General features: G+C 40.8%; 1 non-coding gene across 1 annotated transcript; it reads right to left on the bottom strand.

The window, feature by feature from the left end:
• Positions 1 to 13473: 13473 nt before the first annotated feature.
• LOC126049128 (U5 spliceosomal RNA) lies at positions 13474 to 13581 on the bottom strand. Its single transcript, XR_007509110.1, has one exon. It is a non-coding gene; the product is annotated as a U5 spliceosomal RNA (small nuclear RNA).
• Positions 13582 to 15919: the final 2338 nt, after the last annotated feature.

Below are 15919 nucleotides of genomic sequence, written 5' to 3'. Positions count from 1 at the left end.
TCGCCCATTTGTTGACATCTGCATCTTCCTAATTCAGAAACAGACTGAACAAAGTTTAGCTAACTAGGCAATTCCACGTAGGAGTCTGAAAAACAAAAGACAAATGCCAGTTTACAATGACTTATTAAACTGCAATATATGGCTTTACAGTGAAATAAAAAATCTGACTGTGGCTTAAACAAGAAGACAAGAACACTGAGTTTAGGACTGAAAGGTGTAAAACAAGTAAAATCCACCTGGAATTAACATAAGTCTTTCATATTAAAGCCCAAATGATCAAAACAAATGGAAATTTTGCCACTGAAAAGAACTGGGAAACTGATCTCTCAGAGAAGCAAAACACCCAACCGCCTAGGTTTTTAGCACAAGTGGCATATGAATAAACATCGAAAAGAGCTGTGTATGCCTTGCAGCTCAAATACATAGTAAGCATAACAAAGATAAATGGGTTGAAGGTTGCAACTGAATTAGGGAAATATGAAAAAGGCATGCATTTCTCATAATTTTTTTATATTTTTACTTGTACTCTCAGGTTCTTTCACCTCCCTTTGATATTCCCCATGAAATTCAGTTGTTCTCAGGTCAAGAACAGGACTCTCCAAATTTCAGAGAAGAACCTGAGTTCTTCTGGAGGGACATGATGAGCAGGGCTCTGCGCTTGGGTGGCTGAGGAGCGCTCTTGGGTTTTCTTAGGCCAGTTTTGGTGATGGAGGAACAGTAATGTCTTAAAACAGCAGAGCTATTGAGGGGAGGGGGGGCAGTGAAGATCTGCTCGTGGTTTGGCCCATCAGCGTCAGGAGAGTGAAAAGAGGGAACAGTACAGGAAAAAGTATGTGGCCCAAGCCTTTTGTGGCTAACCATGATATGCACAAATGTTGAAAAACATGTTTGAATAAAAACTCAATGTTTTTTAAAGATTTGGGATAGTTTTTTAAATACATTGTTAATGCTTAAGCTGTTTCCTATTTTGGGCTAGCCAGGTTATTAAATTCTAAAGACGAGAAATTCCCTAACTGACTATGAAAGTGTACCCCAGAAGCAGACTGTGAGGCTCTGTCTCCATATATAAGGCAATAATTTAAGATACTAGTTTTATGTTCCCTTAGTACTTGGGAGCATTAAAACCTGCAATAATATAAAGGGTTATAAATGAAAAAAATTAGTCTGTACTCAGTTTCATAGACCGGTACTGCCCAAGTTTGCAAGCCTCCATGTACGTTGTGTGTGATGTCTCTCCATCTGAGTCTAGCGTGAGGAGTTTTGAAAGCTGCACCTGGGCAATCCCAAGCATCCAGAGGAAGCTGAAGTATTTGTACGTTCCTAATTTGGGGGAAACTGGAAAAACAGAGAAGGGGTTGGTATTTTTTTATATGCGGTGACCACACATACAGCTTAATAATTCTCAGCCTCCCAGAAAATGCCTTATGATCTCTAGATAAATTAGGAATCAACAATTCCTAAAATTAAGTCGCTTTTTATTTCTTTTTAATTCATTTTGGATTTCTACTTCATTACTTCTACTTCACTAGTAAGGACAGCTGCAAAACTCTCCTTGGCTACTTCTTCCCTAGCAGACTTGGAACTGCTTTGGGGGATCTGAAGGAAAGCTTTCTGGTTTTAGCTAGCCAAGTCTTTGTCTTCCCTTCACTGATGTGTTTCCCTGGGATACCAGTCTGCCTTAAGACTTTCAGGAAGTGAAGCAATTAAGGGACATTATAATAAAGAGGGGAAAAAAGCAAAAAACAAGCTGCCTTTTAACTCTATGCCCCATTAAACTTTTGGCAATTACACGTTCACGGCCATCGTCCCCTTGCTCCCATTTTTCCTCCCATGCACGGCCACGTGTGGCTGTAGGCTGCGAAGTGCTGTACTCCACAGCCGGTACCATATTCACAGACTGTCGTGGTCTGTGGCTCTTCTGACTGCCCATAGATGCTTTTGAAAGTGAAAACTAGTCTGTTACAATGCAAATTAATGATACTCTAAAAAATAAGACTGACCTGTCTGGAGTTGAAATTAAATAGTAGGAAGGCCAGGACAAAAGGATTGGAAAGATTAGGAAGAGGTCTAAAGATGAACCCATTAATGGGCCCATTAATCTCAGTGGAGCTGTGGGTCAAGGCAAGATTTCTCCCCTTTGGCTAGCATAGAAATAATGTAAAAAAGCTTATTTGAAAGCAATGCCTTCTGTAAGCCTGGAGACTGAGGGCTACACTGGGGAGATGGGAGTCCAATAAGATGAGGATTTTTGGACATCCGATTGAGAGGAAGAGAGATACTTTAAAGCAGGCCTAAAATGCATTTATTTTGCATATGGGTTTGTTAGTTTTAATAGCTATATCTGAAAGAAAAAGGCCAAGAGGACAAAGAAACGAGAGAAATAGCTGGCCAGATTGGCTAGCAGAGGAAGGAGGAGCAGAGCGTGAAGGGCAGCCAGCAGCAAGGGGTAGGTCGGGAGTGGAAGGGATGGGGAGCAGCTCACCTGCAGGGCCAGCAGCACCTGGAGCTGTGCTGTGCTGCCTAGCAAATCCTGCCAGCTCTGCCAGGGAGGAGGGTATCGCTGTGGCATACTGTCGCTGGGGGAGAAGACAAGCAACCTCCTCCTGCCTCAGCAGTTGCTTCACCAGAAAAAAAAAAAAAAAAAAAAAAGAAAAGAAAAAAAAGGTCTTGAAATAATTTTGAAAATTAGGTACTGCAACTTGGTAATATGCCTTGCTTGAATCTTTCTGCTTTTCATAAACGCCTGGTTCTTAAGTATAAATTGATTGATGCCTGAATTCAGAAAAAAATGAGCTGATTAAACAGCAGAAAGCTCAGTGTAGTTTTCATCTGTTGCTGGGTGAGGCTGGGGCTGGTGTTTTATAGCGAGCCCTTTCCCTTCAAACCTAGTCCTTGATGCTGTAGTTAATTCCTGGCAGAATAGCTTCACTTATGTCCTAAAAATAGGTGGCAAGTTTAAGCTTACGTAGCAAGCTAACAAGAGTGCCGGGCCCCGTGGCTCTGTACTATCACACTTACTTGCACTACTTAGAAATTTAACAGGTTACAGTTGAAATACCTCATTGAGCTTTCACCAAAAGCCTCTGTAGACTTCCTGCAGTGGCTCTTGCTGAGCAGGTAAGGATCTGAGCTCGTGCCATTTCCTAGTTTGAACTAGTTTTTAGATTCCTTCTGGCAATCATATTCGTCCTGCTGGGTAAACCGAGGCATAAATCTGGGAAAACCTTTTACACAAGAGGTCATTTTCTCCCTGTTAGAAAAGATTAGTTGTGAGAGTATGTCATGTTCTCCCAGCACGTATTGTCAAAGGACGACGCCTGCATCTTCACAGAAGGCACAAAAGAGTGTTAGACCACAGCTGCCTGAAAGCTTAAGCTAAGTAAGGAAAGGGAAAATAATCACAAAGCACCTTTTTAGCTGCTGCATTGGCGCTTGCTGGAAAGCGAAGAATAGCCCTGTCCTGCAGAGCTGACGTTTGAGGGCAATGTTTCGTTTACTGGTTTTGGGGTTTTTTGATGGTCAGAAAATGCCTTCCTTTGCCCTGGTGGTGGGTTTTCTACCTACCCACCGACTGCCAGGGCACCTGCGCCCGCCCTGCCGCCTGCTTCTGTCCTCACGTTGACAGCTCACATTTTCAAATATGTTTGGGTACCTGGCTTGAAGTATCTTTTAAAGTGGCCTACAATTTAGGATGCTATTGGAAAGGCAGACCTTTTTAATTTGGCAGACCTTGTTTGACTCCAGGATGCCAGTACTACCTGGGATGGAATTGTCTCCCCCCACCTCCACCACCCTGTTTTGAATTCTGCCACCCAAATCTCTCTCGCCCTTTTGCCTTGGTTCTCCATATTTCAATATGCAGCAGTGCCCCTTAAGCGGTGTATCAGCTAGGCAGAAATTTCTTCCTTGGGCTGTATTTGAGGGTATAATATCTTGCCTTGGGAGGGACCTCCCATTTCTTTGTTGCCCAAAACAAAGTGGTGAATCCGAAGACTGTGCAGTGCGAGTCATGCTTCACTTCAAAAGTAAGAGCAACTCGAGAGCAAAAATAAGATTGGAAAGAAAGAAACAGGTAGGTAACATCCACAGTAAGCACGAATCCTGTCTGTCCTCTGCAGTCAATGCTGCTGTTGCCTCCACTTCCCTGGGGCGTTTTCTGCCTGCGCTGCAACTGTGACAACTGCTGTTCTGTTAAACATAGAGAATGCATAGGGCTAGTAAGACCTTGTTTTCCTGCTAACTCAACAACATGTACAGGTACCAAGTTCATAACCATTCGTTTGCTAGCACTGAGTGGGTTTGGACATGTGGCCGCATGCCTTCTGACACGTGTCTCGGAAGCATCTATATGGTCCTTGAAATGCCAGAGAGACGGGGCGAAGAACAAATAGCAAGGTGAGTTTAATTAGCTCACGCATTACTACTGCAGTGCTAATGCCTTCATGTGTAGAGTTGGTATTCTGATTTCAGCAGTAGCTAAAAATGTATTTTTGCTTGTTTGATTTATTTTATGCTTTTATGTTTCATTTATGGTTGGTTTTTGGTTTGGGTTTTTTTTTTTTTAATTTTTTATTTCACACTGGGAAATACTGCAATGCTTACAAGACTGCATGGTTAATAAATAAGCATCATAAAAATTAAGTGAAAAATATTGGTCTCTTCTGTGGGTTTATTTGGTTTTTTATTAGTAATGCTAGCTGAAGTGCAGTCATTAAGATACATACATGCATATGCTGAATATAAACCAGGTGTGTGGGACAGGACTTTGGAAAGCACTTGGCGTTTGTCCAACTGTTTGCATTAATGTGAATGGCAAAGCTTTTGACTTCCATGGGAGCAGAGTTTGGCTGCTGTTAGGTGCTCTTTTTTATCCTTTAAAAGAGAATGGAACCAATTTCATGCTAGCTGTTCTCAAGTGCATCAAAATGGCTAGTCTTTAGGGGCTTTTCAGACCCTGACCTCCTTGTTAAGAGCACCAATTTCTGCCAGGCATTTATGTGCCTGCCTGTCTGTGTGGAACTGCTTTGAGATCACCAACGTATTAACGGAGACTTGAGAAAAATCTTCATCATTTTACAAAGCCTTACGCTTAATAAGTGTCTGCTGTACAGAAAAACAAGGCTCTTATTCTGAAGAGCTCACAGCCTAAGCAGATGCGATGGCAGCAAGTGGAGATGACAAAGTAAAATGCCAAAGCTAAGTGACAAAGGACGGAAGTGGGATAGCAGTGATTTACTAAGACAATTGGTAAAAATGTGCGCCTGTCAAATTAGTCTTCATATTTAATGAAAAAACCTATAGCTGCATAGATGATTGAGGTCCTTCATGGACTGCTTTTCAGGAGATTAGTGGAGAAAAAGTCATGGCAGCAAGGAACAACTGAGGAGGGAGGGATGAGGAAGGGATGAGGGATGCAAGAGTGTCTGCAGCACAGGGAAGCTGAGCACCATCAGCAGAGGGGAGGATAATCAGGGGCAGTGCATCAAGGCAAGAAAAGGGACAGTCACACAGAACTCTGGAGAGGCTGGTCCTGCAAAACCTGACACGCTGAAAATGGCAGGACTGATTGCAACCTAGTTATCTCTTTCATACAACCTTCACTGTAGATATTTCTACCAGGACAGTATTTGTTGTCTGGTTTCATGAGTCTCCAAAGTGGCTGTTGGTGTCACCAGATAGGAATACATTTGAGGTTGGAAAACGTTCCTGGGGAAGCTCTGTTTGTAATTATTGCTTTTGCTGCAGCAAATGAGCATTTCCTAAAATTCCTTTTCTGGTATCTAGGTATTGACGTGACCCGACGGTGTCTGACAGCCCTTTGCCCTCCATCATTATGTCGCTGGTATCAGTGACATGTTTTTACTAAATATTGCTCCACCCAGGGGCTGTGCTTGCAGAGCCTAAGCTGTCTGAGTGGGCACCCATCAACCACAAAATTCATTCCCCTACCCTCAGAAAAGCACAAATTAGAAAATGTGGTGCGTGGCTTATGGCTCCCGGCCCTTGACTGAATATTAAGAGCTAGTCATTTAGAGAGTTGTGAGTAGTTTCAGATTTGCTTGCTCTTTCTTTTGCTGGCACAATCTTTTCTGCTAGAGTACCTGCACACTCCATCCTTTAACTTATGTATTCCCAGGACACCCTTCTTAAGCAAAAAAGGACTTGTTATCATTAGACAGATGGGAAATTAACGTACACAAAAAACCCAGCAGTTTGCCCAGATTCACAGAGGAAATCTGCCACTGAGTATTACATTGAAAACATATCGCTGTAAGTGCAGTGACCAGATGTGGAAGGCAGTTTAATATAAAGAGGTCTACGTAAAGTATTTTCTTCCAAGTTGCTACGTTGATTGCTACTGGACTCATCAGAGGTGCTTGTAAAGCTGAACTGTTGGATTTGGGTAAGCCAGAATAGTAGAATTAATTATTTTGCACATTCAGATTAGCTTAGGCACGAAATGTCAGCTCTTCTTGGTTTTCCAGTACATAACACTATACTAATGGATATGGGAAAAGACACTTAAAGCTTTATATGCATTCCAGCAGAGTACTTTATGCACTTATTTGCCTAAAAATGTTGGGTTTGCATCACAATTTGTAACTCAAGTCTCCAGTCTCCTATAAATGATTAAGATGTCTTACATTTGCTGGTCTGGCATCTAGAAAGCTTTAATTTGAACAAAACTTTTGCCAAGCTGAATTTTCAAGGAGGTAAAATTCACAGTTTCTGACTAACATTGTGACAACTATTTTTTTACCTTCTGCTCAATTACTCTTTTAGGTTTTTTGTCTTTTTTTAGATCCCTCTCTTTGCCATGAAATTTTCTCCAGAGCTTCATTTTTGTGAACAGGCATTCTATTAAATATATCATTGGATTCAATGAGAGATACTTGCAATTTGAGCAGAGTTTTTCTGCCTTCTCTGTAGTTCTAAACTGTATCTGTTGCGGTGTTTTAAATACCAGTCATGGCTGACTTGGTGGTTCAAGCCAATATTTAACCAGCAGGTATTCCTTGTCTGTGGCTGAGGCAGGTGGGGAGTCCCCAGGTGTAACACCGAAGCTGAATTCTCTTTAGCCCTGCAGCACTCTTCTTCAGAACAAAGGCTAATCTGTTTTATTAAAGAAACGTAGGCAGGTATAGAGACTCTTGGAGTGGATATTTGACCAGAGACAGAGACAAACTTTAGAACTTTGAAATTATTCTTAAACAGACTGTGTGTTTGCATGTATTTTGAAGGGAGAAAAGGATGTGGCTTGATCAACCAAAAGTTGCATTTCAATAATCTTTAATACTTTCAGTTCAATTTCCACCACTTACACATGCTTTTCACTTTTATGTTGTCAAAGGCTTAATCAGTTTTTACTTTAGGACTGGAAAATTGGGCATATGTACTTTAAGTATAAGTTAAAAAACATGCACAGACATTGGAAATATGGTCCCTTTACTACAAAAGTTTCATTTTGATGAAGTCTATCTATCACAAACTTCCTGACCAGCTCTACTTCCCCTTCTTTTCCACATGAATTTAGCTAGCCCCAAATGCATTCCTGAGACAAGGGATTTTCCTTGCTGCTTCTTTTAATTTCATGTTGATGTCATTCAGCAAAATAAACTCCAACAGAGGAGCAGAAACTGTAGAGTGAGATTGGAAATTTCTTTAGTTGGTCAGATGTGATAGCAGTGTCTCTCTCTGACTCAGGGCAGCATTTTGCAGAAGTGACTTGAATGTGCTAGTTTATTCTGAATTTAATAAAGCACCTAGCCAAGCATTACACACTGTGCAAAAACAGTCCAAACATTACCAGACTAACCATCTTGAATGCAAAAGAAGACACTGAGCCAGACCGTAAAGTACAGCTGCCCATATGCAGATTTAGCAAAGCGGTACCTTCTCTACTCCCATCACAGCAACATTAGCCCTGGGAAAAGCCATTCCTTTACTGAAAACATATCAGCACTGCATAAAATCAGCCTGGAAAAATATGCCCTTTTCAGAATAAAGCCTGCTATTATAAATTAGTTTTTAATAGGGCCCTTATTTTTTCAAGCAAACCAGATCAAGCTTTTGCCCTTTTATTATAGCAGTAACTCCAATTATGAGAGCTGTAATTAAAGGCATTTCAGTGGCTCAAATAGTGCTCATGTAGTAGATTATCTAGACCTTTTACTAATGGAGTGGGAGCAAAATAACTTCCTAAGGTATTTCTCTTCTCATCTCCCTTCCAACGTGAACCGACTTTGCTCTCAATCAAAGTGGTGCTTGTGGTGTTTATAAAAGGTTTATTGTCATGTATGCCCACGCATGCCAGAATGGCAAGGTCAATATCCATCTTCAGGTGAGGAGAGGAAACAACAGGTGAGTTCTGACGATGTGAGGTCTTGCCTTTCAAAGCGCTTGTACAGTTTCACCATTGATTGAATTGGAGTTGGTGCAAAAGTCTGATGCAGTGAAAGTTGCTCGTGACGGTACCTCTTATTAGAGAAATAGAGAACCCTGTAACAGCCTGCAGAGATGAGGCTGGGTGTGCTTGATATCGTGCCTGGAAAAACTTGACAAACGGTAGAATTATTACATTATTTCATCGCTAGGCCAGGAGTTGCGCATGATGGAGGAAAAACTTCCATTTCCTATTTGGAGTTGTGGCCCGATTGTGCCTGATTACTGGTTATTTTTGTAAATAAAAATCTTTGCTTATTTCTTTGGATTCTCCTGTTCAATTTCTCATTTGGCCTTGCTTCAAAATCTGGTTCTAACGGACAAAGGGTTTTCCTACTATATTCTCTTTCTTCAGATGTAGCCTTCAAGTACTACTATATGACTGTTCAGACCATCTTTTCATGAAGACCAAGTTGTGTTGTGTTATCTTAGGCTTTCTTATCCAATTCTCTCCCAAAATCATGCTGATGTCTTGCCTGTTCTCTTCTTGGCTTGTAAGAAACTGTCATACTTTCAGAGGGGAATCACCAGAAAAGTGTCTCAGCAAACAATGCTGCCAACTCAGTAGCTGAGGTGCTTGACAAATATTTCTGCATTTACCAAATCTGACAAGAATTGTGCAAGTGCTAAAGCAGCAGGCAAATAATTTCAGGAAAACTTGAGCAATTCTGTTTCACTGTTTAAAGATTTGCTTCTGTCGTAATTTAGAAGGTCATTTTATTTTCCCTGCAGTGATAGTAAAAGCGAGATCTTTGCCACAGAAATGCCTCTAAGCTCTCAGGTCTTGGAGTATGCAAGACTAGAAGTGGAAGGTTGAGAATTCCTCAGATAAAGATGCCCGTGTTAGGTACATGTCTGTGTAGGTAGCTTGTCAGGTTCGCTTGGTAGCCAATACTCTTTAAAGATTGATCTTTCACTAATTCAGAGCGATGCTTTAAAAAATTAAGAAGCATCTGCCAGCTGTTTAGTAGGTTGGCTACGATACAGTTAATGGGAAAAATATTTGGCACTTTAAGAGCCTTCAAAGACTCAAGAGAGAAATGGGTTTAATTCTTCCCAAGCCATATTGATTCTTACATCACACTCCGTTTGGATTGATCTATTTGGAATGAAGGTTTGGCACTAAAGACAATTTAAAAATGTCAGAGAACCACTGGAAAAAAGAGCGAGAAAATGCACATAGAGAAAACTGTCATCATTATTGAAAAACATTGCCTTTCTTTTTTGTACTGCCTAGGGTTTGTTTGGTTTTTTTATAAACCGGTTATCTGTATTTGTTTGGAAAAGCATGTCGCATGAGCCTGCTAGAATTGCTGAGCACCAGTGGGGAAAGATTCCCAGTTACCACCACCAAGCGAGGATTTCGTGGCAGCTGCTGAAAGATCACTTTCATCCAGATGCAGAGAAAGTGACTTACTCCCTTTATTAGAGAAATAAACCTTCAATATGTTCTGCTCACAACCTACTGCAATCTGACAGGGCTGGAATGGAGCACTCCGCTAGAGAGGGCTACAGTAGTTTCTTCTGAAAGGTTGTCTCTTTGGCAACGTTGGGTTTACACTGCCAAGTTACTGGGATTTGCAGGCTGTGGTGGCTGCCTTGATGTTTCTCTGTGACTCTTTAGAACAAAGGGATTAGGTTTAGTCATTTGCAAAGGCTTTTCTTCTTCCCTTCTTTTCTTTCCCAACACACGCGCTCGCAACGTGTGATGGTTTTTCACATGCCTACCTAAATAGAGCTGATTGCCATTAACCTCCTGACATTTCTGAAATGATCATCAAATCTTGGCGTGTATCTGCTTGCAAGAGTAACTAAGTGTGACTTTGGCCTTTCTCCTGAGGAGACGTGTCTTCTGACTGCTGTGAATTAGGAGTGGGATACACACCACATACGGATTAGAAGAGAAATTCCTTCATGCAGCAGTGCCTGAAGAACTGTGCAAGTGAAACAGGTAGCAAATGCAAACAGCCTGTGAAGAATGCAGAGCAAGGAGAGAATCAAGGGTAATTTCACCAGGGGGTTGCAGATGGGTCTAGAAGGGCATTTGCAGCCCTCTTGCATAACTATTTGAAAGGCAAAAATCAAGGGGAGGGAAGGGGAGAAGAAAACAAAAGAAAAGGGGGTAGGAGAGAAGCCAGGAGCAGGGCCTGGGACATGCAACACTTGCTTCAGGTGCATACATCAAACAGAAGGCATATCCAGAGCATCTGCAGCTGGATGGGGGAAACGGAGAAGGCTGATGTGCAAATGTGCAGACTGAAGGAGTTGATGTGCATCGCGAACTTCAAAGGGCCGTTTTAGACCACAGAGCACCGCCGTCAGCATCGGGCTCAGGTGATTTGTGCGCTAATTATGAAAAGTTCCTAACTGAAAAAATAGTAAGTCGAATGCACAAGCTCTTTGTGTTTTAAGCAAATCAACAATGCGTCGGTATACATCTCTGCCAAAAATATCGCCTGGAGACGCATCACTGGTCTGTTTTGGAAAGGTGGGTACAAGTAACAGCAGAGTAGCTGTTCTGTAGCGCAGCCTCCTCTTGTCATGACTTCAGTCTGAGCTTGCAGCAGTCGTTTCCAGAAGAGCTGCTGCTGCCCAACAGACCCCGGTGATGGTATTTAATCATTTGGCTATGCAATTGTTTACACCAGAATACAGGATTAGGAAAATAAACTGACGAAAGGTGGAGGAAAAAACAAGTCTTCATTTTACAGTCTGTCAAGACTCCCTGGTTCCTCTTCTTTGCTCAGACCGTATGCTAACGAGATTATTTTATTATCCCAGTGCAACTGTTGAAAATGGGAAGGGCTGGAAAAACTACCTTTGTGTTTCTGGAAAGGGAGATGGGATTTTTTCATTAACAAGTCCATCTTTTTACTAGTATTGTATTTTCCCCGTCAGAACAATCAGACTTGCTTCGAAACCCAAATTTCCTTAAAGGAAAACCCTCCCCAGAAAATTGCAAGGGTGATTTTTATGTCTATTCATTACGATTTATTATTTTCATTTCCCTTTCAGCAGTTGAGGAGAGTGGGAAATTGGAGCCGGTCCCCTCCGGCAGAGCGCGGCGGTGTGTGCGCTCCCTCTAGTGAGCTCTGCCCGAGGAGAGACATCGTGCCTTTGGGCAGCTCCCACTGCTTCACCCCAAGGATTTTCTTTCCACAGGTGAAATTCATGCCAATTGCACTCTGGGGAGCCTGGCAGGCTCTCGGCAGTGGTTATAGCGGCTGCGTCGCTGCTGGAGTAGGGGGCTGCAAAGGGGTCTTCTACCTCTGGCACTGGTTTGCTGGGCAGGTCACTTGTGCTCTGACTTTTCCACGCTTGTACGCAGCGCTTCTGAAAATCCTTTTCAGTTTAGTTAGACAGCTCTTTCAACCTTCTTTCAACGAACAGCAAGTTTGAAATAAGCAGGAGCAGAGCACTCACTGACTTCCTACCTATGAGGCACCTTAAGATGCTCAGGTAGAAGGAACTCTTGGTGGAAAATGCTCCCCGGGAAGAAACTAGTCAATGGTTGAACGCACTGCCAGCGCAGCGCAACTGCGGTCTCATGGCAGATTGCTCACATGTAACCTACAGCTCTACCCATTTGATCATACTATAGTAACCTTTGCTTAATATATTAATATTGAAGGGGGAGGAAATAGAGAATAGAATGCAAAACCTAGTTTTTACTGTGTATTTCTGTATTTGAGTGCTGTAGAGATAAGCATATCGTCTTAAGGAGAGCCTAGGATATAAATATCATGTACCATGTAAGAATTCAAATGAGCAGTAATAAAAAACCTGCATGCTGTATTTCAGACATAGTTCTCTCTCATCATGGTAAGTAGGAAGGGTACAAATCAGAAGAAGGGGAAATAAATGTTAGTTTTGTCCCAGTTTATCCTCCAGCCTTAAAAAAATGAAATGTAAAAGCATAGGATCAAATTATTTAAGAGCTGTGTGCGATTATTCACAGGGCTATCAATAACAGGTCCTGGGTTCGCAAGGGAAGGGCAAGGATTCTGCAGAAATTATTTCTTTCCCCACTTGGACAGAAAGGTACCTGCTGGTTGTTCTCATAGCAAACATCAGTCTTGAATAGGATAACATGAGAAGTGCTGGCATAAGAGGGAAAGGAGTGAAATGTTTGTTTGGAATGTCTTACGAGAGCCCCTGGGAAGTCTGGATTTGGATAATCAAATTATGAGTTAAGTCAGGGAAGCAGAACATGACTTTTATTTAAAACATATCAGTGTCAAAGCTGTTCCATAACACACACGAATCATTAAACCCCCAATGCATCTTGAGCTCTGAGCTGGAGGCAAACCAATAGATTGCACTGCCTTCCCTTTTGGCTTCTGAGAAGGGCAAAAATTATGTAGCCTGCACGGGAAACAAGTCTTGGCAGCTCTGCATCAGCCTACTCAACTTCCATTCCAACTGTGGTGAATAGGAAAGATGTTGACCTCTAGGTCCAAATTGTCTATTTATCATGATGCAATAGGAATATCTGAAGGTGTGCTAACATGCAACTTTTAGCTATTTAAAAAAAAACCACATGAATTTTCATGCATCTCCATGTCTTTAACATAGAACTTTTGAACCGGTTTGCAATTTGCCTAAATATATATGTATTTGTATCCCTATTTAAAGTCTATAGAGCACTTTGGTTATGGGCATGTTTCCAAATCTTGTTACTGGAGATCAGACAGAACCTTTAATTAGTTTTGGATATTGGAGATTATGAAACTGTTGTGATCACTGGAGTGATTTTATGTTAAGAGAAAAATACGTGTCAACTTCAATTAGGGATCAACGCCCACTGTTTCTTTACACAAATTCTGCTGCTATGTATGGCTTTATACAAAACCAAGCATTTAGTAAACCTTCACGTCCGCACTATCCTTAGTCAAAAATCATTTTCAAACCAGGAAAGTTTAAAAAGAAAACAAAAAAACTCACTAGGCAAAACTTTTCCCGATTTCAGTAGACATTTCATTCATGTACTAGGGAACTTGACTCCAAGAAATATTTTTTTTTGCCCACCCCAGTTTCACTGGCATGAAGTTTCACAAAACAAGGTTGAAACTCATTAAGTGTTCCTCTCAGAAATCTTTACTAAAAGGCAAAAGATATGTATGAATGGAATTAGAGTATAAAGACTTCATGATTCCGACTGCTGACAGTACTGCAACAGAAGAAACTAGGCTTATCCATGGAAACCAAACGTTCTTCAGAAGAACTCCCTCCTTCCCCACCCCTTTTTGGCCATACAAGGACTAATTGTGGTGTCAGCTGCTGCGGGAATGCGAGGCATGTATCTGGTGTATCAAAAGAATAGCAACTGCTGTCAGCAGCATTCCTGTTCTCCAGCTACGATTGATGGCACAGGGAGCAGTTTACACAATCTTTGTACTGCTTTTACGAGGCTGGGGGGGGGGGGGGGAAGCATTTTACATTTTTTTTCTTAAAAACTTTCTTTCTAATACGTATATATATATCTATATATATGGCAAGTACACTTACTTTTTGGAAGAAATATAGTATTAGTGTTTGCCCACTGCTGGCTACATTCTCTAAGCATCCTAGAAACCACAGATATTTGGGGTTGCAGCTGTGCTATTTCCTTTTTACTAAGGGTAGTTAGAATTTTCTTCTCAGTAATGATGTGAAAGTTCTGGTCCACTAAATGGAAGATGACTACTGTGTTTGGAATAGGTATATTTTCTCTGCAGCCTTAGCTGAAATGCCACTCTTTGAAGTGTAGTAAGCTAGGCGTTACTCCAATATTTTATCTCAATTCCTGTATCAAAGCTTGCACTAACTTGTAAGAGAGTTGCATGTGTGGAGGGTGACCAAAATTGGGCCCTAAAGCTTTAACCCAGCTGCAAATCAAGACAGTAGTATAAATTTACTTCTGAAGTTCAGGTGCTCTATTTAGAGCATCTATTAAGTAGAAAAGAAAATTTCCCACTGTGGAATATAGAGCTCCTGTTATCTGCCCCTGTGTTTCACACAAGGTGCACACAAATTGAAATGAGACAAAGTTAGTGATTACTGTTAGTCATGAAGAACTGAGTCCCTGCTATTCTACGTGGTTCATTTTGACAAGATGTAATTTAAAAATAAAATGAAATATGTAATTTTTCTTATTCAGGATGTTCACAAAGCTGAATTTTAGTGCCTTGTGTTGATAGCTCAACATGAAAGAGCATTCTTGTTACCTTTCCAGCAGGCTAAATCTGGTTCAAGAAGACAGGGGAAGCAACCAAAAAATTAATTTTTATGAAGCTGTGATATTAATTTTTATGAAGATTTTTTAACTGCCAAGTCTTATTCAACTAAGCTGTGCAAGTGAATGTACTCAGAGCTGTAGATGAGATAACTGAGTGCAAATATAAATCCTCACAGAAGAGCATGTAAGAACATACTTTTTTATTTTTCTTTCCCCTTCACTGACTTAGATGACTGAAGATATCTGTTCCTACAAGTAACTCAAGAACCCCAACAGTCCCTTAGACAATTGAATTGCTAAGGATTTGAAATTAAGTAGTTTAGACTTTAATTTTGCTTGCATATATGTATATACAGATATGCAACATGCGATGAAGTTCATTTTGAGGAGGTGATTCCATGGTAGACAAGATTCCAGGGTCTTGTCCTACCTCTGCAGGAGCTTGCCTGCATTTCCTCTGTTTGAGGGAGAAAAATATTTGTGTGGTGATGGCATAGTAATTTTTACAGAGAAGTATTTTGACAATATTTGTAAAATACTGATGTCTTAGACAAAAATTGCTCTGCCAATTTTAAAATGGCAGCCCTGGGACTCCGCATCTCAAATTTCAAAAGGTGACCATTCAGTCTCATAGGAACGGAATTAATGTCCAGCTAAACCGGTACATGTTTTTTCTATCCAATGACTTTTTCAGTAGTCATTCTAAGCTCATAGTGGTATAAATCAGAATAGCACTCTTTTTTTCTCTAAGATGGACCTGCTTTTTCACAAGTTGCTATCTGAGCTGAAGATACACACACAAGCACATGCACACTCACATTCATATGTCATATGGAGGCAGAGCTCTTACTGTAAAAAAAACAAAACAAAAACAAAACCCAAATCCAGAACATAAAACAAAAACAACAGCAACAACAAAAAACAACCAAAATTGTAAAGCCGTGTTCCATTTAAAATAGTCTATAAGATTGTTGCTTAGATGACAGGTGCAGGTTACATTCATAGCAGTCAAGAAACAAAGCATTCTGGCCATTAAGCTTTGCGTAACTGTTGGCACCATCCTGGGGCTACTTAATGAAATTTAAAGTAGTAACAGTTGACTCATTTTATCACTTTAATGAGAAAAAAGCATCAGCAATTTGAGAGCCTAGTAAAAATCTTGAAAGAAATAATTAAATGTAGAGATAAAATTAATTACACTTTAAGGACTGCTTACAATATCTTGTATTCCATAACCATTATGTTTTTTAGCACAGGTTT

The sequence above is a fragment of the Accipiter gentilis genome, chromosome 21 (assembly GCF_929443795.1).
Source record: "Accipiter gentilis chromosome 21, bAccGen1.1, whole genome shotgun sequence".
NCBI lineage: Eukaryota > Metazoa > Chordata > Aves > Accipitriformes > Accipitridae > Astur > Astur gentilis.
The sequence above is the reverse complement of the archived record's forward strand: the minus strand, read 5'-3'. Positions and strand labels throughout refer to the sequence as shown.